The sequence below is a fragment of the Loxodonta africana genome, chromosome 3, assembly GCF_030014295.1.
Source record: "Loxodonta africana isolate mLoxAfr1 chromosome 3, mLoxAfr1.hap2, whole genome shotgun sequence".
Classification (NCBI taxonomy): Eukaryota; Metazoa; Chordata; class Mammalia; order Proboscidea; family Elephantidae; genus Loxodonta; species Loxodonta africana.
This window is the reverse complement of record NC_087344.1, coordinates 179385232-179408329: the sequence shown is the minus strand read 5'-3', so window position 1 is coordinate 179408329 and position 23098 is coordinate 179385232. Positions and strand designations below refer to the sequence as shown.

At 44.8% G+C, this 23098-nt stretch overlaps 5 non-coding genes across 5 annotated transcripts; 2 read left to right on the top strand and 3 right to left on the bottom strand.

Moving 5' to 3' along the window:
* Positions 1-8577: 8577 nt before the first annotated feature.
* Positions 8578-8649, bottom strand: TRNAE-UUC (transfer RNA glutamic acid (anticodon UUC)). The gene has a single exon. It is a non-coding gene; the product is annotated as a tRNA-Glu (tRNA).
* A 1756-nt stretch (positions 8650-10405) lies between these two features.
* Positions 10406-10478, top strand: TRNAV-CAC (transfer RNA valine (anticodon CAC)). Its single transcript has one exon. It is a non-coding gene; the product is annotated as a tRNA-Val (tRNA).
* A 696-nt stretch (positions 10479-11174) lies between these two features.
* TRNAV-CAC (transfer RNA valine (anticodon CAC)) lies at positions 11175-11247 on the bottom strand. The gene has a single exon. It is a non-coding gene; the product is annotated as a tRNA-Val (tRNA).
* A 1756-nt stretch (positions 11248-13003) lies between these two features.
* On the top strand, positions 13004-13075 carry TRNAE-UUC (transfer RNA glutamic acid (anticodon UUC)). Its single transcript has one exon. It is a non-coding gene; the product is annotated as a tRNA-Glu (tRNA).
* An 8669-nt stretch (positions 13076-21744) lies between these two features.
* Positions 21745-21851, bottom strand: LOC111750536 (U6 spliceosomal RNA). Its single transcript, XR_002785643.1, has one exon. It is a non-coding gene; the product is annotated as a U6 spliceosomal RNA (small nuclear RNA).
* Between the last annotated feature and the right edge of the window lie 1247 nt (positions 21852-23098).

The window sequence follows — 23098 nt, the reverse complement described above, 5'->3', positions numbered from 1 at the left end:
CATAGAGAGATAGTATTGGGGGCATGCTTAAATGGCTCTGCCTCGGAAGAATAATTTGTGTCAGGGAACGTAAATATAAATGTTGCCAACTTACCATGCAAAAGTCAGTCAAACAGAAATGGCAACACGAGCTTTGAGGTTTGTAGGACAAAAGGGCAAGAGAAAAGTAAAATGGCCTACAGATACGGCAGGTGGCAGGTACTGTATGCAGAAGAGTGTTTGTTTAGTTTATTTCATCACCTTTTGCCCTTAAACACTAGAATTCCAATAAACTAGAAAACTGGACTTGAAGGAAAAACCAACCTTTTAGATTTTCTTGGAAGATCTACACGTAAGTATTCTGAAAGTTTTTTTTACTTCATTTTAAACCGTTGCTGCTTCCTTTTTTTTCCACCCCAAAACAGAACTGAGTGGGTTTGAAGAAGTTTGCATAGAGGAACGATAATATAAAAAAGTCACTCATCAGGAAAAATTAAAAAAGAAAAAAAAAAAACGCTTCAGGCACATCTGGGTTAATCTCATCAGATGGTGGTGGAAGGGATAATGGTTTTACTGGGCAGGGTGGCTTAGCAGACAAAGATGAAATAGTCTCTTCAGATGGGAGGAAGAGGGCTGCTTCTGTTTTCGGTAGGGATTCAACGGAAATTTAGGGGCTCATTGTCCCCAGCTTCCTGATTATCTGCCCATAGGTCCCCATCCCAAGTTTCAGGACCCCATTCTTCCCAATCACCTTAACTTCAGATACACTTGAGTCTGGGAATTCAGTTGGCTTTGTAACTCAGCCACTCTTACTATAAGACTGTAGGTTTTCTTTGAGGCCTCAAATTGGCAACTTTGAGGTCTTTGATGAGGTGCTTGAGCTGTGACTCAGAAGCCCTGAGCTCATCTATTTCTTTCACTTTTCTGAGAAAGTAGGACCAACCAAGCAGCTTCCCTATACTTCTCATTCTGACATAATTGAAGAAAACTATCAAACATATGATCACTCAGAGCCTCGCTTCTCACCAATACTTGACCTATTGGTGATGACATTTGCATATTAATACTGCCACCTCACACCATGGATTAGCAGCACCCTCTTTACTACTGGAGGCAGAGTCATCAGCATCTTTAAGATTAGTCAGACTGGACAACTGATTTAGAAAACTCATCCTTATGATTCTGTTTCTCTGGACCACTCTCAGCATCAAATGTCTTAGGCTGGGTTCTCTAGGGAAGCAAAACCAAGGAAGTGTATACATATGTGTGTGTGTGTAGAGAGAGAGAGATTTATCTCAAGGAAATGGCTCACGTGGTTGTAGAGCCTGGCAAGTGCCAAGGCCAGGGGTCAGGCATCAGGCTGGAGGCTTCTCCTGTCTCACACAGCTACAGGTGCTGATCGGCCTAAGATCAGCAGGTATGATGGCAGGCACTGGCTCAGGTCCCAAGAACTGGAGGCCAGATGATGACAAACCAGATGCAGGATACAAAGCAAGCAAGCAAGCTTTGCCAGAAGTCCATACATATATTGCATGCAGGCCAAACCCCCCAAGGAAACTCCCCTTACAACTGATTGGCTGATCACATCAGATCACATCATGGAGAATGACTATATCACTACATAGGTGCCAAATGGGTGAAAATCATGGCCCAGTCAAGTTGACACACAACCTTAGCCTTCACGCATTATAAGCCCATTCATTACCTTAATATCTCTCTCAAATGGTAACTAAAACAAACTATAAATAATTTTATCTGCTCCTCTAAAACTGTTAAATTCTGCTTGAATATACGTTTATCTACTCTACTTGTGCTTCCTAGAAAAGGTAAATCTCAGGACAGTCAAATAGACGTTCACACTCTAAACTTGCCTCATTCTAATTTGGCTAATGATCAACACGGATGGCAATCTTATAAAATATTTTTTTGGTGATGAAAATTAATTTATAACACAGCTAAGGTAAGATAATTTGGTATAAATTCCAAATATTCTGGTATGAAAAAATCTTTTACTAATAGGTCATCATACAAAGAAGATGGAATACAGAGAGTCACTCTACCAGAAAGCATTGGTCGACGTTCAACCATTTCAGGAGGTAACATATGATCAGGAACCGATGGTACCCAAGGGGGAAGTCCAAGCTGCACTGAAGGCATTGGCAAAAAACAGGGCTTCACGAATTGACCGGATATCAACAGAGATGTTTTGACAAATGGACGCAGCACTGGAAGCGCTCACTTGTCTATGCCAAGAAATTTGGAAGACAGCTACGTGGCCAACCGACTGGAAGAGATCCATATTTGTGCCTATTCCGACGAAAGGTGAAACAACCGAATGTGGAAATTATGGAAAAATTTCATTAATATCACACGTGAGCAAAATTTTGCTGCAGATCATCCAAAAGCGGCTGCAGCAGGATATCAACAGGGAACTGCCAGGAATTCAAACCAGATTTAGAAGAGGACATGGAACCAGGGATGTCATCGCTGATGTCAAATGGATCGTGGCTGAAAGCTGAGAATACCAGAAAGATGTTTACCTGTGTTTTATTGATTATGCAAAGGCATTTGACTGTGTGGATCATAGGAAATTATGGATAACATTGAAGAGAATGGGAATTTTGGAACACTTAATTGTTCTCATGAGGAATCTGTACATGGATCAAGAGGTAGTCATTCGAACAGAACAATGGGATACTGCACGGTTTAGAGTCAGGAAAGGTGTGCGTCAGGGTTGTATCCTTTCCCGTACCTAGACAATCTATATGCTGAGCAAGTAATCCAAGAATCTGGAATATATGAAGAAGAATGGGGCATCAGGATTGGAGAAAGACTCGTTAGCAACCTGCATTATGCACATGACACAACCTTGCTTGCTGAAAGTGAAAAGGACTTGAAGCTCTTACTGATGAAGATCAAAGACCATAGCCTTCAGTACGGATTACACCTCAGCATAAAGAAAACAAAAATCTTCACAACTGGACCAAGAAGCAACATCACGATTAATGGGGAAAAGATTGAAGTTGTCAAGGATTTCATTTTACTTGGATCCACAATCAACACTCACGGAAGCAGCAGTCAAGAAATCAAAAGATGCATCGCATTGGGCAAATCCGCTGCAAAAGACCTCTTTAAAGTGTTGAAAAGAAACATGTCACCTTGAGGACTGAGGTGAGCCTGACCCAAGCCATGGTGTTTTCATTCGCCTCACATGTATGCAAAAGCTGGACAATTAATAAGGAAGACCAAAGAAGAATTGACACGTTTCAATTGTGGTGTTGGCCAAAAGAATGAACAAACCTGTCTTGGAAGAAGTACAACCAGAATGCTCCTTAGAAGCAAGGATGGCGAGACTGCATCTCACAGACTTTGGACATGTTATCAGGAGGGATCAGTTTCTGGTGAAGGAAATCACGCTAGGTAAAATAGAGGGTCAGCAAAAAAGAGGAAGACCCTCAGTGAGATGGATTGACACAGTGATTGCAACAATGGACTCAAGCATAACAATAATTGTGAGGATGGTGCAGGAGTGGGCAGTGTTTCATTGTGCTGTGCATAGGGTCACAAAGGATCGAAATCGGTTCAACAGCTCCTAACAACAACAACAATAAGTCATCTACTCAGATAACTTTGGCAGGAATATGCCATTTGGCTAAAGTCCTAAGAGAATTAATGCTTTTTTTAGTTGTGCTTCAGGTGAAAGTTTACAGCTCAAGTTAGCTTCTCATACAAAAGTTTATACACACATTGTTATGTGACCCTAGTTGCTCTCCCTATAATGTGACTGTACATTCCTCCTTTCCACCCGAAATTTCCCATGTCCATTCAACAAAACAAAAAAAAAAAATTTTTTTTTTTCTTTATTATTCAACTCTTCTGCCTTCTCATCTTGTCTCTAGACAGGACCTGGCCATTTAGCCTCGTGTATCTACTTGAACTTTTTATCTACTTGAACTAAGAAGCACACTCACCATGAGTATCATTTTGGGTCTTACAATCCAGTCTATTCTTTGTCTGAAGAGTTGGCTTTGGGAATGGTTTTAGTTCTGGGTTAACAGGGAGTCAGGGGCCACGTCTTCCAGGGTTCCTCCAGTCTCAGGTCATTAAGTCTGGTCTTTTTACTTTGTTGTTGTTGTTAGGTGCCTTCGAGTTGGTTCCGACTCATAGCAACCCTATGCACAACAGAACAAAACACTGCCTGGTCTTGAGCCATCCTTACAATCATTGTGTTTATGCTTGAGCTCATTGTTGCAGCCACTGTGTCAATCCACCTTGCTGAGGGTCTTCCTCTTTTCTACTGACCCTGTACTCTGCCAAGCATGATGTCCTTCTCCAGGGACTAATCCCTCCTGACAACATGTCCAAAGAATGTAAGACACAGTCTCACCATCCTTGCCTCTAAGGAGCATTCTGGCTGTACTTCTAAGACAGATTTGTTCGTTCTTTTGGCAGTCCATGGTATACTCAATATTCTTCGCCAACACCACAATTCAAAGGTATCAATTCTTCTTTGATCTTCCTTATTCATTGTCCAGCTTTCACATGCATGTGACGGGATTGAAAATACCATGGCTTGAGTCAGGCCCACCTTAGTCTTCAGGGTGACATCTTTGCTCTTCAACACTTTGAAGAGGTCCTTTGCAGCAGATTTACCTAATGCAATGCGTCTTTTAATTTCTTGACTGCTGCTTCCCTGGCTGTTGATTGGATCCAAGTAAAATGAAATCCTTCACAGTGTCAATATTTCCTCCTTTTATCATGATGTTGCTCATTCATACAGTTGTGAGGATTTTTATTTTCTTTATGTTGAGGTGTAATCCACACTGAAGGCTGTCGTCTTTGATCTTCATTAGTGAGTCCTTCAAGTCCTCTTCACTTTCAGCAAGCAACGTTGTGCCATCTGCATAACGCAGGTTGTTCATCAGTCTTCCTCCAATCCTGATGTCCTGTTCTTCTTCATATAGTCCAGCTTCTCCAGTTATTTGCTCAGCATACAGATTGAATGGGTATGGTGAAAGAATACAACCCTGACACACACCTTTCCTGACTTTAAACGAATCAGTACCCTTGTTCTGTCTGAACAACTGCCTCTTGGTCTATGTAAAGCTTCCTCATGAGCACAATTAAGCGTTCTGGAATTTCCATTCTTCACAATGTTATCCATAGTTTGTTATGATCCACAGAGTCGAATGCCTTTGCATAGTCAATAAAACACAGGTAAACATCCTTCTGGTATTCTCTGCTTTTAGCCAGGATCCATTTGACATCAGCTATGATATCCCTGGTTCCACGTCCTCTTCTGAAACTGGCCTGAAGTTCTGGTAGTTGCCTGTTGATATACTGTTGCAGCCGTTTTTGAATGATCTTCAGCAAAATTTTGCCTAGATGTGATATTAATGATGTTGTTCTATAATTTCCACATTTGCTTGGATCACCTTTCCTGGGAATAGGCACAAATATGGATCTCTTCCAGTCAGTTTGTTGTACTATAAGGGCTTGCGTGTTGCTGTGATCCTGGAAGCTGTGCCACCGGTATTCAGATACCAGCAAGGTCACCCATGGAGGACAGGTTTCAGCTGAGCTTCCAGACTAAGACCTGGCAGTCTACTTCTGAAAAGCATTAGCCAGTGAAAACCTTATGAATAGCAGCGGAACATTGTCTGATATACTCCTGGAAGATGAGCCCTCCAGGTTGGAAGGCACTCAAAAGATGACTTTGGAAGAGCTGCCTCCTCAAAGTAGAGTCAACCTTAATGACGTAGATGGAGTAAAGCTTTTGGGACCTTCATTTGCTGATGTGGTGCGACTCAAAATAAGAAGAAACAGCTGCAAACATGAATTAATAATCGGAACCTGGAATACGCAAAGTATGAATCTAGGAAAATTGGAAATTGTCAAAAATGAAATGGAATGCAAAAACATCGCTATCATAGGCATTAGTAAGCTGAAATGGACTGGTATTGGCCATTTTGAATCAGACAATCAGAGTCTCCTATGCTGGGATGACAACTCGAGGAAGAATGGTGTTGCATTCATCGTCAAAAACAGCGTTTCAAGAGCTGTCCTGAAGTACAACGCTGTCAGTGATAGAATACTATCCATACGCCTACAAGGAAGACCAGTTAAGACAACTATTATTCAAATTTACAAACCAACCACTAGGGCCAAAGATCAAGAAATAGAAGGTTTTTATCAGCTGCTACAGTCTGAAATTGATCGAACATGCAATCAAGATGCATTGATAATTACTGGCGATTGGAATGCGAAAGTTGGAAACAAAAAAGAAGGATCAGTAGCTGGAAAATATGGCCTTGGTGATAGAAACAATGCCGGAGATCGAATGATAGAATTTTGCAAAACCAACGTCTTCTTCATTACAAATATCTTCTTTCACCAACATAAACGGCGACTATACACTTTTTTATACACATGGACCTTGCCAGATGGAACACATAGAAATCAGATTGACTACATCTGTGGAAAGAAACGATAGAAAAGCTCAGTATCATCAGTCAGAACAAGGCCAGGGGCTGACTATGGAACAGACCATCAATTGCTCATATGCAAGTTCAAGCTGAAATTGAAGAAAATCAGAGCAAGTCCACCAGAGCCAAACTATGACCTTGAGTATATCCCACCTGAATTCAAAGACCATCTGAAGAATAGATTTGATGCATTGAGCACTAGTGACCAAAGACCAGATGAGCTGTGGAATGACATCAAGGACATCATACATGAAAAAAGCAAGAGGTCATTGAAAAGACAGGAAAGAAAGAAAAGACCAAGATGGATGTCGGAGGAGACTCTGAAGCTTGCTCTTGAGTGTCAAGCAGCTAAAGCAAAAGGAAGAATTGATGAGGTAAAAGAACTGAACGGAAGATTTCAAAGGGCGTCTCAAGAAGACAAAGTAAATTATTATAATGACACGTGCAAAGAGCTGGAGATGGAAAACCAAAAGGGAAGAACACGCTCGGCGTTTCTCAAGCTGAAAGAACTGAAGAAAAAATTCAAGCCTTGAGTTGCAATAGTGAAGGATTCCAAGGGGAAAACATTAAACGACGCAGGAACCATCACAAGAAGATGGAAGGAATACACAGAGTCATTATACCAAAATGAATTAGTCGATATTCAACCATTTCAAGAGGTGGCATATAGTCAGGAACCGATGGTACCGAAGGAAGAAGTCCAAGCTGCTCTGAGGGCATTGGTGAAAAACAAGGCTCCAGGAATTGGTGGAATATCGATTGAGATGCTTCAACAAACAGATGCAGCGCTGGAGGTGCTCACTCATCTATGCCAAGAAATATGGAAGACAGCTTCCTGGCCAAATGACTGGAAGAGAACAAGTCTTTTTACTAGAGAAAATTAATTTTTAACTATATAAACAGGTCCTTCCTTGAGGAGATGTATCTCTCATTCATTCAAAGACCTCTTTGCTTGTGAATTTGTTGAGGGTCTGTGCCTGTCTATTGCGTGATTCAAGTCAGACTATGTTCATCAGACCTAGAGTGTTTCTGCTTATACAAATCAAGTAAGACTTTAATAGGCTGCCCATCTATTTCATTTCTAGGGACACCAGTCAATGAGTTAAAGCCAAAGAGCTCTGAGAGTCAGACCATGCTGATTACTGCTTCAGCTCTGCTCTTCACTGTAATAACTCTGGTCACCTTGTCTTTAAGGATTAAAGGTTGTCGCTTGACCCTTCCAATCCCATCTTCCCATCATCCCCGCTCATTTCAAGGATCCCAGTTCAGTGGCCGCAGTTTCCACTCTTCTTCATAAAACAGCCATGACAGAGTTCTCTGAGGATGCAGAAACACTCCTCTTGGATATATTTCCCACAGCCTTGTTGAAGGTAGTGTCTTCTTGACCTTTCCAGGGGATAAAAATCGGAGTGAATGAGCATGTCTGCGGAGTGTGCAATTAATTTCACTCAGAGAATTTGGTCTTTTTCCCTGGTTAAGGGAGGGAGGCCGAGGGCAATCTCTAAACTCTTGATATTTCCCCACTGATCAGAGTCTTTGTAATTCACGGAGGGTCTCCAGATCACACCTGAGAGTTTATGCTGAAGGGCCAAGAGGGGCCTCTTTGAGAAGACAAAGAGGAGAGATCCCCAAGAGGCTGGTTTTGAGAGAGATTGCTAAAGGAAGGGAGTAACCAAAGGATCTTGAGATATCTGCAAGTTACTCCCAAATGGAGTAGCAAATACATAGATACGGAGACACAGACAAAGCAAATGTGGAAAATGTTCATTGGTAAATGTACATGAAGAATACAGAGAGTTACTGTTCTTTCAACTTATTTTTTGTTGGAATTGTTTTTGGAAAGGAAGGTTGGAGCTCTTGTTCCAGGTACTACTTAGTTCTCTTGAGATGAAAATTCTGAAAGCGAAAGGTTAGGCTTCTAAGATGAGGACAGCAGGAGTGGTGGCGGTTCTCGGTGGCCCAGAGCAGGATGCAGCTCTGGGGGGCTCAAAGCCGCTGAACAACTAACTGCTGCTCGCCTCTCACTTCTCCAAGCCGGGTTGATGCCCGGCCTCTTCAGCATTAAACGCGGCTACAGAAGATTCCTGCGGAGAAGAGACAGGGCAAAAGACTCTTCCCTGACCGGGAATCGAACCCGGGCCGCGGCGGTGAAAGCGCCGAATCCTAGCCAGTAGACCACCAGGGAACTGGTTGGCCGCCCCTTTTCTCCCGCCTCCCGACCGAACATCGCTTTGCACCAAACTCGGGGACGCCGGGACGCCTACCCGCCCGGGTGCCGCCCTCTCCTCCTGCGATCGTCCCCGAAGGCCCTTTCCTCCCCGCCTTCTCCAAAAGGCGAGCCAGCCTGCCGCACACCGAGAGCTCTCAGGTCGCCACAAGTCTCGGAGCGAGGTGGCTCTTCCCCGCCCTACCTCAGACCTGGCCCAGACGTGCGCCTTTGCGTCGCGGCAGCGCGTGGAGACGTGGTGGCCGGGACCAGGGCAGGGGGCGAGCTTGCAGGGAGGGGGCGCCCAGGGTGGGTAGGGCGCCGAGCAGGAGCCCCCGAGATGTCCAGCATCAAAAAAGGCGGAAACGGAGACAGCTTGGATGGAAAACTCTTTGAAACGGGCCCCGGGATTGGAATTGAACCCCGGATTTTCCCCCTAAAGCCCGCTGCACCTGCAGTGTTCCCATCCTTCCAAATGCTCAGACAAAAAAACTGCGAGTTCTCCTTGGCGCCGTTCTTTTCCACAGAGCCCACATCTAATTAGTTAGGAATTCGTCTCTTCTTGTCCGTCAGATGTGGACGTTGGCCTACACAGTCCCTCCCTTTCCTGAGCTCTGAATTGGGACCAACGACTCCCCTCATACAGGCGGGAGATCAATTCAAGGCGCGTCCCCGGGCTCGCTCAGACCTTAGGGCTCGAGACCCTTAATCCCAAGGTCGTGGGGTTGGACTGCCTTAGCCCCTTTTCTTTGGCTCTGTCCCTCAAAATCCGCCTGTTCCTGGCCTGTCTTGGAGAGTCAGAGACATGCCTGAGACCCCTCCGCTCGACTCGGAAGACAAGCCTGGCGATCTGCTTCTGAAAGGTCCAAAAGCCGAACCGTTGCCCTCGAGTAGCTTCTGACTCATACCGACCGTATAGGACGAAGTAGAAGTGCCCTCATAGGATTCCCAAGGCTGTGATCCTGGTGGCGCAGTGATTAAGAAGAGCTCGGCTGCTACCCATAAGGTCGGCGGGTTGAATCCACCAGCCCCTCCTTGGAAACCCCATGGGGCAGTTCTACTCTGTCCCACCGGGTGGCTATGAGTCCGAATCGACTCGACGGCAACGGGTTTGGTATTTTGGTTTTTGGATCTTTACGATTGCCACATCTTTCTCCCTCAGAGCGACTGGTGGGTTCCAACCGCCGGCCCTTCGGTTAAACGCAGTCCAGCGCTTTAACTACTGAGCCACCAGGTCACAGCCTTGAAAACCCTATGGGGCAGTTCTACGCTCCACACAAGGGGTCGCCACGGGTCCCGGTCGACTCCATGACAACTAACAACAGGTGCGGGGTGAATAACGAGTAATTAAAGGGCCACCGAGGCTCTGGTCCGAAGCCCCGGGGTGGCGGCGTTCACAGTTCCTGGGCTGTGGGAGCTGGAGAGCCCGAGCGGAGCTTAGCTCTGAAAATGGAAAAGCTAGTGAGCTGCGGGATCCCGAAGCCCGGGTGTGGGCCCCCGAGGACCTTGCTTCCGGCGTAGGCAGCAGAAAACTAAGCTAGGACCTAACCGGAGCCGCAGACTCCTTTGCCCGAAGGGATTGGTGGTGTTTTTCCTGAGGGCTTTCTGTAGCACTCTGTTGCTGGCAGTCGAAACTCAAATGTAGTTGAATTCCGTGCGTTGGACGCCGAAATACTCGGGGACCGCAGGTCTTATGACTTTCATGAATAACTTCTTAGGCCGAGGAAGGCACGCGGTTTCCGTAGTGTAGTGGTTATCACGTTCGCCTCACACGCGAAAGGTCCCCGGTTCGAAACCGGGCGGAAACAGCTTTTTTTGTTTTTCCGGATAGTTAGTTGTTCAAAAAGGACATGTGGAATACACGGTGGAGAGGTGGAGTGTGCTGTGTCATTAGGGGGAGAGCAACTAGGAGTACATAGCGAGATGTGTACAGATATTTACACCACACATCGGGAATTGTATTTATTAAAATGGTCAGTAACCTAAGCCTCCATTAAGCTTACAGGTTTCAGCGGATTATTTGAGAGAGTATCCATGGAAGTGTTAAAATAAAAAATATAAGTTTAATTGGTGTGAATACGGACTATTGACGCTACGAGTCCCAGATGCAGATTTAGATTTGTTTTCTTTGGTTCTGTCACGCAAATCAACCTAATGTGCAAGTGTGCTCAGGGTGGAGGGAATCCGCCAAGTAGAGCTCACAGGAAACACCTTCAAAGACATAATCTCTACTTCATCGTCAGCCTGTGGAGAAGGTTCAGGTGATAAAAGAGGACCTTTAAAACTATCTGGAACTAAGACTAACATTAAGCAGGACTTGCTTGGTACCCCGTTTCCCAAGAGCCAGATGAGAATTGTGTGCTAGTGTCCCATCTGATTTAGGGCAGAGAAATAAGGTCTGCTTTACGGTGCTGATTAACGGGAGTCCCCCTCCCATGTTTTTTCCCCCTTAGGAGAATAAAAATATTGACGAACAACCAACTATCCGGAAAAACAAAAAAAGCTGTTTCCGCCCGGTTTCGAACCGGGGACCTTTCGCGTGTGAGGCGAACGTGATAACCACTACACTACGGAAACCGCGTGCCTTCCTCGGCCTAAGAAGTTATTCATGAAAGTCATAAGACCTGCGGTCCCCGAGTATTTCGGCGTCCAACGCACGGAATTCAACTACATTTGAGTTTCGACTGCCAGCAACAGAGTGCTACAGAAAGCCCTCAGGAAAAACACCACCAATCCCTTCGGGCAAAGGAGTCTGCGGCTCCGGTTAGGTCCTAGCTTAGTTTTCTGCTGCCTACGCCGGAAGCAAGGTCCTCGGGGGCCCACACCCGGGCTTCGGGATCCCGCAGCTCACTAGCTTTTCCATTTTCAGAGCTAAGCTCCGCTCGGGCTCTCCAGCTCCCACAGCCCAGGAACTGTGAACGCCGCCACCCCGGGGCTTCGGACCAGAGCCTCGGTGGCCCTTTAATTACTCGTTATTCACCCCGCACCTGTTGTTAGTTGTCATGGAGTCGACCGGGACCCGTGGCGACCCCTTGTGTGGAGCGTAGAACTGCCCCATAGGGTTTTCAAGGCTGTGACCTGGTGGCTCAGTAGTTAAAGCGCTGGACTGCGTTTAACCGAAGGGCCGGCGGTTGGAACCCACCAGTCGCTCTGCGGGAGAAAGATGTGGCAATCGTAAAGATCCAAAAACCAAAATACCAAACCCGTTGCCGTCGAGTCGATTCGGACTCATAGCCACCCGGTGGGACAGAGTAGAACTGCCCCATGGGGTTTCCAAGGAGGGGCTGGTGGATTCAACCCGCCGACCTTATGGGTAGCAGCCGAGCTCTTCTTAATCACTGCGCCACCAGGATCACAGCCTTGGGAATCCTATGAGGGCACTTCTACTTCGTCCTATACGGTCGGTATGAGTCAGAAGCTACTCGAGGGCAACGGTTCGGCTTTTGGACCTTTCAGAAGCAGATCGCCAGGCTTGTCTTCCGAGTCGAGCGGAGGGGTCTCAGGCATGTCTCTGACTCTCCAAGACAGGCCAGGAACAGGCGGATTTTGAGGGACAGAGCCAAAGAAAAGGGGCTAAGGCAGTCCAACCCCACGACCTTGGGATTAAGGGTCTCGAGCCCTAAGGTCTGAGCGAGCCCGGGGACGCGCCTTGAATTGATCTCCCGCCTGTATGAGGGGAGTCGTTGGTCCCAATTCAGAGCTCAGGAAAGGGAGGGACTGTGTAGGCCAACGTCCACATCTGACGGACAAGAAGAGACGAATTCCTAACTAATTAGATGTGGGCTCTGTGGAAAAGAACGGCGCCAAGGAGAACTCGCAGTTTTTTTGTCTGAGCATTTGGAAGGATGGGAACACTGCAGGTGCAGCGGGCTTTAGGGGGAAAATCCGGGGTTCAATTCCAATCCCGGGGCCCGTTTCAAAGAGTTTTCCATCCAAGCTGTCTCCGTTTCCGCCTTTTTTGATGCTGGACATCTCGGGGGCTCCTGCTCGGCGCCCTACCCACCCTGGGCGCCCCCTCCCTGCAAGCTCGCCCCCTGCCCTGGTCCCGGCCACCACGTCTCCACGCGCTGCCGCGACGCAAAGGCGCACGTCTGGGCCAGGTCTGAGGTAGGGCGGGGAAGAGCCACCTCGCTCCGAGACTTGTGGCGACCTGAGAGCTCTCGGTGTGCGGCAGGCTGGCTCGCCTTTTGGAGAAGGCGGGGAGGAAAGGGCCTTCGGGGACGATCGCAGGAGGAGAGGGCGGCACCCGGGCGGGTAGGCGTCCCGGCGTCCCCGAGTTTGGTGCAAAGCGATGTTCGGTCGGGAGGCGGGAGAAAAGGGGCGGCCAACCAGTTCCCTGGTGGTCTACTGGCTAGGATTCGGCGCTTTCACCGCCGCGGCCCGGGTTCGATTCCCGGTCAGGGAAGAGTCTTTTGCCCTGTCTCTTCTCCGCAGGAATCTTCTGTAGCCGCGTTTAATGCTGAAGAGGCCGGGCATCAACCCGGCTTGGAGAAGTGAGAGGCGAGCAGCAGTTAGTTGTTCAGCGGCTTTGAGCCCCCCAGAGCTGCATCCTGCTCTGGGCCACCGAGAACCGCCACCACTCCTGCTGTCCTCATCTTAGAAGCCTAACCTTTCGCTTTCAGAATTTTCATCTCAAGAGAACTAAGTAGTACCTGGAACAAGAGCTCCAACCTTCCTTTCCAAAAACAATTCCAACAAAAAATAAGTTGAAAGAACAGTAACTCTCTGTATTCTTCATGTACATTTACCAATGAACATTTTCCACATTTGCTTTGTCTGTGTCTCCGTATCTATGTATTTGCTACTCCATTTGGGAGTAACTTGCAGATATCTCAAGATCCTTTGGTTACTCCCTTCCTTTAGCAATCTCTCTCAAAACCAGCCTCTTGGGGATCTCTCCTCTTTGTCTTCTCAAAGAGGCCCCTCTTGGCCCTTCAGCATAAACTCTCAGGTGTGATCTGGAGACCCTCCGTGAATTACAAAGACTCTGATCAGTGGGGAAATATCAAGAGTTTAGAGATTGCCCTCGGCCTCCCTCCCTTAACCAGGGAAAAAGACCAAATTCTCTGAGTGAAATTAATTGCACACTCCGCAGACATGCTCATTCACTCCGATTTTTATCCCCTGGAAAGGTCAAGAAGACACTACCTTCAACAAGGCTGTGGGAAATATATCCAAGAGGAGTGTTTCTGCATCCTCAGAGAACTCTGTCATGGCTGTTTTATGAAGAAGAGTGGAAACTGCGGCCACTGAACTGGGATCCTTGAAATGAGCGGGGATGATGGGAAGATGGGATTGGAAGGGTCAAGCGACAACCTTTAATCCTTAAAGACAAGGTGACCAGAGTTATTACAGTGAAGAGCAGAGCTGAAGCAGTAATCAGCATGGTCTGACTCTCAGAGCTCTTTGGCTTTAACTCATTGACTGGTGTCCCTAGAAATGAAATAGATGGGCAGCCTATTAAAGTCTTACTTGATTTGTATAAGCAGAAACACTCTAGGTCTGATGAACATAGTCTGACTTGAATCACGCAATAGACAGGCACAGACCCTCAACAAATTCACAAGCAAAGAGGTCTTTGAATGAATGAGAGATACATCTCCTCAAGGAAGGACCTGTTTATATAGTTAAAAATTAATTTTCTCTAGTAAAAAGACTTGTTCTCTTCCAGTCATTTGGCCAGGAAGCTGTCTTCCATATTTCTTGGCATAGATGAGTGAGCACCTCCAGCGCTGCATCTGTTTGTTGAAGCATCTCAATCGATATTCCACCAATTCCTGGAGCCTTGTTTTTCACCAATGCCCTCAGAGCAGCTTGGACTTCTTCCTTCGGTACCATCGGTTCCTGACTATATGCCACCTCTTGAAATGGTTGAATATCGACTAATTCATTTTGGTATAATGACTCTGTGTATTCCTTCCATCTTCTTGTGATGGTTCCTGCGTCGTTTAATGTTTTCCCCTTGGAATCCTTCACTATTGCAACTCAAGGCTTGAATTTTTTCTTCAGTTCTTTCAGCTTGAGAAACGCCGAGCGTGTTCTTCCCTTTTGGTTTTCCATCTCCAGCTCTTTGCACGTGTCATTATAATAATTTACTTTGTCTTCTTGAGACGCCCTTTGAAATCTTCCGTTCAGTTCTTTTACCTCATCAATTCTTCCTTTTGCTTTAGCTGCTTGACACTCAAGAGCAAGCTTCAGAGTCTCCTCCGACATCCATCTTGGTCTTTTCTTTCTTTCCTGTCTTTTCAATGACCTCTTGCTTTTTTCATGTATGATGTCCTTGATGTCATTCCACAGCTCATCTGGTCTTTGGTCACTAGTGCTCAATGCATCAAATCTATTCTTCAGATGGTCTTTGAATTCAGGTGGGATATACTCAAGGTCATAGTTTGGCTCTGGTGGACTTGCTCTGATTTTCTTCAATTTCAGCTTGAACTTGCATATGAGCAATTGATGGTCTGTTCCATAGTCAGCCCCTGGCCTTGTTCTGACTGATGATACTGAGCTTTTCTATCGTTTCTTTCCACAGATGTAGTCAATCTGATTTCTATGTGTTCCATCTGGCAAGGTCCATGTGTATAAAAAAGTGTATAGTCGCCGTTTATGTTGGTGAAAGAAGATATTTGTAATGAAGAAGACGTTGGTTTTGCAAAATTCTATCATTCGATCTCCGGCATTGTTTCTATCACCAAGGCCATATTTTCCAGCTACTGATCCTTCTTTTTTGTTTCCAACTTTCGCATTCCAATCGCCAGTAATTATCAATGCATCTTGATTGCATGTTCGATCAATTTCAGACTGTAGCAGCTGATAAAAACCTTCTATTTCTTGATCTTTGGCCCTAGTGGTTGGTTTGTAAATTTGAATAATAGTTGTCTTAACTGGTCTTCCTTGTAGGCGTATGGATAGTATTCTATCACTGACAGCGTTGTACTTCAGGACAGCTCTTGAAACGCTGTTTTTGACGATGAATGCAACACCATTCTTCCTCGAGTTGTCATCCCAGCATAGGAGACTCTGATTGTCTGATTCAAAATGGCCAATACCAGTCCATTTCAGCTTACTAATGCCTATGATAGCGATGTTTTTGCATTCCATTTCATTTTTGACAATTTCCAATTTTCCTAGATTCATACTTTGCGTATTCCAGGTTCCGATTATTAATTCATGTTTGCAGCTGTTTCTTCTTATTTTGAGTCGCACCACATCAGCAAATGAAGGTCCCAAAAGCTTTACTCCATCTACGTCATTAAGGTTGACTCTACTTTGAGGAGGCAGCTCTTCCAAAGTCATCTTTTGAGTGCCTTCCAACCTGGAGGGCTCATCTTCCAGGAGTATATCAGACAATGTTCCGCTGCTATTCATAAGGTTTTCACTGGCTAATGCTTTTCAGAAGTAGACTGCCAGGTCTTAGTCTGGAAGCTCAGCTGAAACCTGTCCTCCATGGGTGACCTTGCTGGTATCTGAATACCGGTGGCACAGCTTCCAGGATCACAGCAACACGCAAGCCCTTATAGTACAACAAACTGACTGGAAGAGATCCATATTTGTGCCTATTCCCAGGAAAGGTGATCCAAGCAAATGTGGAAATTATAGAACAACATCATTAATATCACATCTAGGCAAAATTTTGCTGAAGATCATTCAAAAACGGCTGCAACAGTATATCAACAGGCAACTACCAGAACTTCAGGCCAGTTTCAGAAGAGGACGTGGAACCAGGGATATCATAGCTGATGTCAAATGGATCCTGGCTAAAAGCAGAGAATACCAGAAGGATGTTTACCTGTGTTTTATTGACTATGCAAAGGCATTCGACTCTGTGGATCATAACAAACTATGGATAACATTGTGAAGAATGGAAATTCCAGAACGCTTAATTGTGCTCATGAGGAAGCTTTACATAGACCAAGAGGCAGTTGTTCAGACAGAACAAGGGTACTGATTCGTTTAAAGTCAGGAAAGGTGTGTGTCAGGGTTGTATTCTTTCACCATACCCATTCAATCTGTATGCTGAGCAAATAACTGGAGAAGCTGGACTATATGAAGAAGAACAGGACATCAGGATTGGAGGAAGACTGATGAACAACCTGCGTTATGCAGATGGCACAACGTTGCTTGCTGAAAGTGAAGAGGACTTGAAGGACTCACTAATGAAGATCAAAGACGACAGCCTTCAGTGTGGATTACACCTCAACATAAAGAAAATAAAAATCCTCACAACTGTATGAATGAGCAACATCATGATAAAAGGAGGAAATATTGACACTGTGAAGGATTTCATTTTACTTGGATCCAATCAACAGCCAGGGAAGCAGCAGTCAAGAAATTAAAAGACGCATTGCATTAGGTAAATCTGCTGCAAAGGACCTCTTCAAAGTGTTGAAGAGCAAAGATGTCACCCTGAAGACTAAGGTGGGCCTGACTCAAGCCATGGTATTTTCAATCCCGTCACATGCATGTGAAAGCTGGACAATGAATAAGGAAGATCAAAGAAGAATTGATACCTTTGAATTGTGGTGTTGGCGAAGAATATTGAGTATACCATGGACTGCCAAAAGAACGAACAAATCTGTCTTAGAAGTACAGCCAGAATGCTCCTTAGAGGCAAGGATGGTGAGACTGTGTCTTACATTCTTTGGACATGTTGTCAGGAGGGATTAGTCCCTGGAGAAGGACATCATGCTTGGCAGAGTACAGGGTCAGTAGAAAAGAGGAAGACCCTCAGCAAGGTGGATTGACACAGTGGCTGCAACAATGAGCTCAAGCATAAACACAATGATTGTAAGGATGGCTCAAGACCAGGCAGTGTTTTGTTCTGTTGTGCATAGGGTTGCTATGAGTCGGAACCAACTCGAAGGCACCTAACAACAACAACAAAGTAAAAAGACCAGACTTAATGACCTGAGACTGGAGGAACCCTGGAAGACGTGGCCCCTGACTCCCTGTTAACCCAGAACTAAAACCATTCCCAAAGCCAACTCTTCAGACAAAGAATAGACTGGATTGTAAGACCCAAAATGATACTCATGGTGAGTGTGCTTCTTAGTTCAAGTAGATAAAAAGTTCAAGTAGATACACGAGGCTAAATGGCCAGGTCCTGTCTAGAGACAAGATGAGAAGGCAGAAGAGTTGAATAATAAAGAAAAAAAAAAATTTTTTTTTTTTGTTTTGTTGAATGGACATGGGAAATTTCGGGTGGAAAGGAGGAATGTACAGTCACATTATAGGGAGAGCAACTAGGGTCACATAACAATGTGTGTATAAACTTTTGTATGAGAAGCTAACTTGAGCTGTAAACTTTCACCTGAAGCACAACTAAAAAAAGCATTAATTCTCTTAGGACTTTAGCCAAATGGCATATTCCTGCCAAAGTTATCTGAGTAGATGACTTATTGTTGTTGTTGTTAGGAGCTGTTGAACCGATTTCGATCCTTTGTGACCCTATGCACAGCACAATGAAACACTGCCCACTCCTGCACCATCCTCACAATTATTGTTATGCTTGAGTCCATTGTTGCAATCACTGTGTCAATCCATCTCACTGAGGGTCTTCCTCTTTTTTGCTGACCCTCTATTTTACCTAGCGTGATTTCCTTCACCAGAAACTGATCCCTCCTGATAACATGTCCAAAGTCTGTGAGATGCAGTCTCGCCATCCTTGCTTCTAAGGAGCATTCTGGTTGTACTTCTTCCAAGACAGGTTTGTTCATTCTTTTGGCCAACACCACAATTGAAACGTGTCAATTCTTCTTTGGTCTTCCTTATTAATTGTCCAGCTTTTGCATACATGTGAGGCGAATGAAAACACCATGGCTTGGGTCAGGCTCACCTCAGTCCTCAAGGTGACATGTTTCTTTTCAACACTTTAAAGAGGTCTTTTGCAGCGGATTTGCCCAATGCGATGCATCTTTTGATTTCTTGACTGCTGCTTCCGTGAGTGTTGATTGTGGATCCAAGTAAAATGAAATCCTTGACAACTTCAATCTTTTCCCCATTAATCGTGATGTTGCTTCTTGGTCCAGTTGTGAAGATTTTTGTTTTCTTTATGCTGAGGTGTAATCCGTACTGAAGGCTATGGTCTTTGATCTTCATCAGTAAGAGCTTCAAGTCCTTTTCACTTTCAGCAAGCAAGGTTGTGTCATGTGCATAATGCAGGTTGCTAACGAGTCTTTCTCCAATCCTGATGCCCCATTCTTCTTCATATATTCCAGATTCTTGGATTACTTGCTCAGCATATAGATTGTCTAGGTACGGGAAAGGATACAACCCTGACGCACACCTTTCCTGACTCTAAACCGTGCAGTATCCCATTGTTCTGTTCGAATGACTACCTCTTGATCCATGTACAGATTCCTCATGAGAACAATTAAGTGTTCCAAAATTCCCATTCTCTTCAATGTTATCCATAATTTCCTATGATCCACACAGTCAAATGCCTTTGCATAATCAATAAAACACAGGTAAACATCTTTCTGGTATTCTCAGCTTTCAGCCACGATCCATTTGACATCAGCGATGACATCCCTGGTTCCATGTCCTCTTCTAAATCTGGTTTGAATTCCTGGCAGTTCCCTGTTGATATCCTGCTGCAGCCGCTTTTGGATGATCTGCAGCAAAATTTTGCTCACGTGTGATATTAATGAAATTTTTCCATAATTTCCACATTCGGTTGTTTCACCTTTCGTCGGAATAGGCACAAATATGGATCTCTTCCAGTCGGTTGGCCACGTAGCTGTCTTCCAAATTTCTTGGCATAGACAAGTGAGCGCTTCCAGTGCTGCGTCCATTTGTCAAAACATCTCTGTTGATATCCGGTCAATTCGTGAAGCCCTGTTTTTTGCCAATGCCTTCAGTGCAGCTTGGACTTCCCCCTTGGGTACCATCGGTTCCTGATCATATGTTACCTCCTGAAATGGTTGAACGTCGACCAATGCTTTCTGGTAGAGTGACTCTCTGTATTCCATCTTCTTTGTATGATGACCTATTAGTAAAAGATTTTTTCATACCAGAATATTTGGAATTTATACCAAATTATCTTACCTTAGCTGTGTTATAAATTAATTTTCATCACCAAAAAAATATTTTATAAGATTGCCATCCGTGTTGATCATTAGCCAAATTAGAATGAGGCAAGTTTAGAGTGTGAACGTCTATTTGACTGTCCTGAGATTTACCTTTTCTAGGAAGCACAAGTAGAGTAGATAAACGTATATTCAAGCAGAATTTAACAGTTTTAGAGGAGCAGATAAAATTATTTATAGTTTGTTTTAGTTACCATTTGAGAGAGATATTAAGGTAATGAATGGGCTTATAATGCGTGAAGGCTAAGGTTGTGTGTCAACTTGACTGGGCCATGATTTTCACCCATTTGGCACCTATGTAGTGATATAGTCATTCTCCATGATGTGATCTGATGTGATCAGCCAATCAGTTGTAAGGGGAGTTTCCTTGGGGGGTTTGGCCTGCATGCAATATATGTATGGACTTCTGGCAAAGCTTGCTTGCTTGCTTTGTATCCTGCATCTGGTTTGTCATCATCTGGCCTCCAGTTCTTGGGACCTGAGCCAGTGGCCTGCCATCATACCTGCTGATCTTAGGCCGATCAGCACCTGTAGCTGTGTGAGACAGGAGAAGCCTCCAGCCTGATGCCTGACCCCTGGCCTTGGCACTTGCCAGGCTCTACAACCACGTGAGCCATTTCCTTGAGATAAATCTCTCTCTCTCTACACACACACACATATGTATACACTTCCTTGGTTTTGCTTCCCTAGAGAACCCAGCCTAAGACATTTGATGCTGAGAGTGGTCCAGAGAAACAGAATCATAAGGATGAGTTTTCTAAATCAGTTGTCCAGTCTGACTAATCTTAAAGATGCTGATGACTCTGCCTCCAGTAGTAAAGAGGGTGCTGCTAATCCATGGTGTGAGGTGGCAGTATTAATATGCAAATGTCATCACCAATAGGTCAAGTATTGGTGAGAAGCGAGGCTCTGAGTGATCATATGTTTGATAGTTTTCTTCAATTATGTCAGAATGAGAAGTATAGGGAAGCTGCTTGGTTGGTCCTACTTTCTCAGAAAAGTGAAAGAAATAGATGAGCTCAGGGCTTCTGAGTCACAGCTCAAGCACCTCATCAAAGACCTCAAAGTTGCCAATTTGAGGCCTCAAAGAAAACCTACAGTCTTATAGTAAGAGTGGCTGAGTTACAAAGCCAACTGAATTCCCAGACTCAAGTGGTATCTGAAGTTAAGGTGATTGGGAAGAATGGGGTCCTGAAACTTGGGATGGGGACCTATGGGCAGATAATCAGGAAGCTGGGGACAATGAGCCCCTAAATTCCGTTGAATCCCTACCGAAAACAGAAGCAGCCCTCTTCCTCCCATCTGAAGAGACTATTTCATCTTTGTCTGCTAAGCCACCCTGCCCAGTAAAACCATTATCCCTTCCACCACCATCTGATGAGATTAACCCAGATGTGCCTGAAGCGTTTTTTTTTTTTCTTTTTAATTTTTCCTGATGAGTGACTTTTTTATATTATCGTTCCTCTATGCAAACTTCTTCAAACCCACTCAGTTCTGTTTTGGGGTGGAAAAAAAAGGAAGCAGCAACGGTTTAAAATGAAGTAAAAAAAACTTTCAGAATACTTACGTGTAGATCTTCCAAGAAAATCTAAAAGGTTGGTTTTTCCTTCAAGTCCAGTTTTCTAGTTTATTGGAATTCTAGTGTTTAAGGGCAAAAGGTGATGAATAAACTAAACAAACACTCTTCTGCATACAGTACCTGCCACCTGCCGTATCTGTAGGCCATTTTACTTTTCTCTTGCCCTTTTGTCCTACAAACCTCAAAGCTCGTGTTGCCATTTCTGTTTGACTGACTTTTGCATGGTAAGTTGGCAACATTTATATTTACGTTCCCTGACACAAATTATTCTTCCGAGGCAGAGCCATTTAAGCATGCCCCCCTCCTTTTGGTCTTCAAATATTTGTCGTTTCAAATGATGATAAATCAAAGTAGTGTCAGCAATTTTTCTGATAAGCTTTAATGCTCTTTAATAACTTGCAAAGGAAGAATAAAAATATGGAATGCTTCACGAATTTGCGCGTCGTCTTTGTGCAGGGGCCATGGTAATCTTCTCTGTCTCCTTACAAGTTTAGTATATGGGCTGCCAAAGTGAGCACTGTGCCTTGAGAGTCTTTGTCTGAGATATCACCTGAGGCGGTGCCTGGGGCACTGTCTGGGACATCACCTGAGGTAGATGCCCTACAAGGCATTGCTGAAAGTTCCCGAGACTCACCCCTACCATCCATTTTTGCTTCTGGATCCATACATAGCCATAAGTCCCAGTGATCCCCAAAGGTGAAGTACAAAGTGTGATCCAGAAGGAGGTATGCTACACTCCAAAAGAACGACTTTCCTTTTCTAATGTGTACAAACAGAAGCCTGGGGAATATGTGCGGGAATGGCTATTAAGGGTGTGGGAAAATGGTGCAAGGAATATAAAGTGCCATCAGCCTGACTTTATTGACATGGGCCCACTAAGCACAGATTCTTCATTCAGTGTTTCAGCTCCAGAGGCTAGGAAAGGATCCAATAGTATATTTGGTTGGTTTGTTGAAGCATGGATTATGCAGTGGCCAACACTAAATCAAGCTGAAGTACCAGACCTGCCTTGGTATGTTGTAGAAGAAAGTATCAAAAGGCCTCGGGAAGTTGGCGTATTAGAGTGGATTTATCAGGTTAGACCCACAGATCCACACATGGAGTGCCAGAGGACATACCTCTTACCACAATGGTGAGGAACAAATTTGTAAAGGGAACCCCAGCATCCTTGTAGACAGTTGTGATTACTATATTATGTAAGTCAGATTTGACAGTGGGAAGTACACTGCCTCAATTAAGACACCTATTTTCAGTGGGGCTGATTGGACCCCACGGTGGTAGGGGCAAAGCGGCAGTACTCAATCGAGAAAGACAAGGTGGGCATAGTTACTGTAATGAAGAGTGTGGTCAAAGCAGTAATCAGTATAGTCTGACTTATATAGACTTGTGGCATTGGCTACTTGGTTATTTCACTCCCTAGGAGTGAAATAGGTAGGAAATCTACTAAATATTTACTTAACGTGTACAAGTGGAAGAGTTCTAGGTCAACTGAATGGCAGTCTAACTCCAATTGCCAGAAGAGAGTGTCATAGCCCCCAATCAGTTACCAGAATTGACCTAGTTTACAGACCCAGAACCTCTTGAATGAAGGGGCGGGGCGCAGTTCCCTTAAGGAAGGACCCCGCTACACTGCAAAAACTGTATGCTGCTAAGACACTGCAATACAGGAGATCCCTCATGGGGTCTCTTAGTACTAGCATGCTCTGTGATTAAAGTCAATAGGAAACTACAGCAACTTGATTCCTAGATAACTACTAATGGTCCA